Genomic DNA, 4,192 nt, shown 5'->3' with positions numbered 1-4,192 from the left:
AGGTGCAGAGGCCTGCCCCGGGGCCCAAGCACAGGACCACATGGCAGCCACGTGGTGACGGCTGTCAGGGGCTGGGCCTTGTCTTTTGACACTTGATGCCCTTCCCCATTTCCAGGCCTGCCACAAAAGCCTCGGGATGTTTCGGGACTCACAAAGCCACTCCCCTTTGACCTGGTTCCTAAGAAAAGGTGAAGGGACCAGCAGAAGGCCTAGTAATGGTTATGTTGCTGGACTCCACGTAGTCGACTGCAATTCGAGTCCTGAAGCCATGACTTAAAACTCGCTCTGTGTGTGTGAGTGTGAGTGTGTGTGTGTGTGTGTGTGTGTGTGTATGCATGCGTGTGCCCAAAATCTTAAGAGGAAAATGGAGGAGAAGGGACTGTGGCATGGCCATCCCCCCTGGGGGGTGATTTATTGCTTTCTGTCTCTCTATCTCTCTGGCAAGCATATGCGTCCTATACTAAAAAATCTCTATTAAAAATTATTTAAGGGACCAGCAGATGGCATAACAGTTACATCACTGGACTCCTAGGTAGTTGACCACGATTCGAGTCCCAGACCCAGCAACTTAAAAGGCACACTGGGTGTGTGTGCGTGCCCAAGATCCCAAGGGGAGGATGAGGGAGAAGGGATTATGGCTTGGTCATCCCCATGGGGTGTGATTTCTCACTTTCTGTCTCTGTCTCTCCGGTGAGCACATGTGCCCTGTAGAAAAAAACTCTCCTAAAAAAATAATTAATTAATTTAAAAAGAAAAAGTGAGAAGCCAGAAGCTGCCCAAGTGTCTTCCTGCGTGGCAGGGAGGGCGTGTTGGTTTGTAACTGGGCCTGGATCCTCACGCCTTCCCTGGTCACCCCTGAGGGCAGAACTCCCCACCATGAATGCTCAGGTAGTGTGAGCACTTACAGGGCCGAGGGGCCCTCTTCAGGGCTTCACCTAGGGCTGTGTACCAGCTAGGCTCTATGAATGCTTACTAAGTGGATGCCCTTCCCATCCATTTATTCGTTCATCAACCTATTTTTTGTGGAAGGTTTTTTTATTTTTTGAGAGAGATTTTTCGTTATAGGGCATGTGCGCTGACCAGAGAGACAAAGCAAGAAATCACCCCTCAGGGGGATGGCCACACCTCAGTCCCTTCTCCATTTTCCTCTCAGGTTTGGGGCAAGCACACACAGGCGTCCATCGTAAGTTTTAAGCTGCTGGTCCAGGCCTCAAACCATGGAACCATGGTCAACCATGTGGGAGTCCAGCGATGTAACCATTATGCCATCTGCTGATCCGTCTTCATGCAAGTTCTGCTGGGGCCAGGGGTATAGGACAGCATGACACTGTCACCACTGTGACCTTTGCAGTTAGACAGACCTAGGGGTCAATAGGGGCAGATCTTTGTACGAAGCATCAAGGACAAGACCCAGTTTCTGTTTTGTTTTGTTTTTGCCATAGGGTGCATGCACTCATGGGAGAGAGACAGAGGGAAAGTGGGAAACCAGCCCCTGGGGGATGGCCATGCCACAACCCCTTCTCCTCTATTCTCCTTTCAAGATGGTGGGCACATGTGCATAAGAGGCTGGCATGATTTTCAAGCTGCTGGGTTCAGGGTTTGAGCCATCTGGGAATCCAGCACCTTCACCACCATGCCACCTGGTGCCCCAAGTTGGATCTTTAGGCAGGACCATGAGAGGAGGGGACTGAGGTAGAGCTAGGAGTGTGTGCATGAGTACCGTGGCCAGAGCAAGGGCCCCACGGGCGGGGGATGATGAGAGAAGGTCCTGGAGCTGCCGCGGGGCAGGCCTCTGGGGGCCTCACTGACTGAGGAAAGAAGTGGAAAGGGGATATTAAAGGAGGTGGCCATGTCTACACACAAGTCCATCTGTCACTTGGAGGACAAGTTGGGGGGTCAGGAAGGGGTGCTGAATTAGGGAAGACTGTGCAGTGATCCATCAAGGCCTGGGAGGAAGGGTGCCCCAGTCCTTGGGCTGGGTGGCTTTTCCCTCACCCTTAGCTCAGGGCCCCAAAGAGCTGGGAGAGGGCAGCCCTGTGCTGGCTATGGGCAGCCATCTCTGGTGGCCTGCTAGGGCAGGTGTGCGTGCTGCAACCTGAATGCTGAGCCCCGCCCTGCCTTCTCCCTTCTCCCCGCGGGCCAGACCCCAGGCCTGGCAGCCAAGCCCCTCTCGCCTCTCTAGCTGGGTGAGAAGGAAAGGGGGTTCTGTGAGGCCTGCATAGCTCAGACCTTTGGGGTCTCTGGGTTGGGCCTCAGCTGGCAGCCTAGGCCCCCCGGGGCCCCTCTGGCCCAGAGACCCTCTTTTCCCACATTCTCCATCACTCTCACTAGTATTGCTTCTGCTGCAGGCCCTGAGGTGGCTGGAGATAGCCAGTCCCTGCCAGTTGGCACCCCCACACACACTGGGCCCTTGACCCCAAGTCCAATCAATGAGGCGGGCATGGAGGTGCCAGGGAGATGGAGGAGGAGAAGCCCCAATGCCCAGCTCAGGGGAGTGACATTTAAGCCGGGCCTGGAAGAGGTTTCTGCAGGCCCAAGGGGGTTGCCAGGTCGGTGTTGCCGCCAGAGCTGTGGGTGGGGAGTGGGCAGAGCAGAAGACAGGGCTGGGTGGGCCCAGATGCCGGGAGCGTGAGGGCTTCTTCCAGGACAATGATCCCCATCCCGTGGAGCCAGGCCTCCTCCCAGCCCCAAGGGCTGAGAGAAACAGGAGTTGGGCCTCTAGCTGTGCTAGGTCAGGGAGAGCAGCCCCTTAGCCCAGCTCCCGCCCTGTCTCGCCCAGAATTAACCAAGGGCGTGTGTTGCTTCTCAGCCTGACCCCAGCCCCAGATCCCCCACTGCCCTCAGATGAAACCTAGCTCTTCAGCTGGGTCTGCAAGGCCTGGCCTGGCTTGGTGCCACCTCTCAGCTGGGCCTCGCTGCCTTGGCATGTGGGGCCAGCCCTGCCCCTCTGGTCTGGGGTACCAGGACCAGCAAGGCCAAACAAGATGGCAGAGCCCCCAAACCAGACCCCCTGGGCACCTGCCCCACCTGGCTCCATGTCCCTGGCTCCAGGCCAACAGGAATGAGCTGTACCCCGTGTGCCCTGCTAACAGAGAAGATGCAGCCTTGGGTTCAGCCAGTTTGGCCCTGCGCCCCGACTCCACGTCCCCCTCTGCCCCCACCCAGCCCTGCCCTCTCCGACCTCATCTCTATCTCGCAGTCCAGGAATTGGGAGAACCCAACCAAAGGTAACATGATGTACCCTAACCATGGCAGGTCCTCTTCAAGCCCAGTGGGTGATGGCTAGGGTGGGGGGACCATCTCAACTCTGCCACAGCCTAGCTGTGTGTTCACAAGGCCAGCTTTGCCCTCTCTGGGCCCGTCTGTCCTCTGTGTCTCAAGAGTCCCCTTAGCTTTGTGCTGTTTGACTGACCCTGCAGGGGTCAGAGAACTGGATAGCCCAGTTCTGTGCTGCTCTGTGCCCCCCCTCCTCCCCGCAGCCTGCTACTTCTCCAAGGTGGGCTCCCTCCTGTATAGCTCAGAGCCCGGTGCAGGGCGGCCTCTCGTGGCCACATAGGGACATAGCATGGCTCACCGGGGCCTGCAGCAGCTCTGGGAGGGCCAACTGGAGGGCCCACCCTTTCCGGCCCAGCGGGACTCAGGCCACCTTTCGAGCTCGTCTGGCACCATTTCCCCCACCAGCACCCCATCGGCAACACAGGCCACAGTACCCCAGCCTAGGAAAATGCAGGTGGTCTGTGCCACTCAGCCCCAGGAGTCCCATAGTGAGAGGAGACCTGGGCTGGGAGCGACACCTCCAGAGCAGAGTCCCATTCCCTTCCCAAGCCCACCTGAGAAGGGCCCCTCACCCTAACCGCCCCCTGTATGTACCCTGGTGAGGCAGGATAAGGAGACCAGAGCACAGAGAGGGTCAGTGCCCTGCTCAGGGTCACACAGCCAGTGACGGCAGAGCAGATAAGGGGACCCAGAGCAGACAGAGCTCAGTGTTCTCCAGACCCCAGGCTTGTTTTCCTGGACCATCTCATGCCTTCAGATCGACCTGTCTATGGGCCATTTTTTGGAAGGAAGCCAGGTAGGAGGCACCCGCCAGTCCTGTGGCACTTTGTCCCTTCATTCTTCCCCCACTTTAACAGAGGAGGAAGTTCCCAGGAGGTCCCAGGAGGTGAGCCGTAGTCACACGGCCATCACGGGG

The sequence above is a fragment of the Tupaia chinensis genome, unplaced genomic scaffold (genome assembly GCF_000334495.1).
Source record: "Tupaia chinensis unplaced genomic scaffold, TupChi_1.0 Scaffold000450_1, whole genome shotgun sequence".
Lineage (NCBI taxonomy): Eukaryota > Metazoa > Chordata > Mammalia > Scandentia > Tupaiidae > Tupaia > Tupaia belangeri.
Note: the sequence above shows the minus strand (reverse complement) of the source record.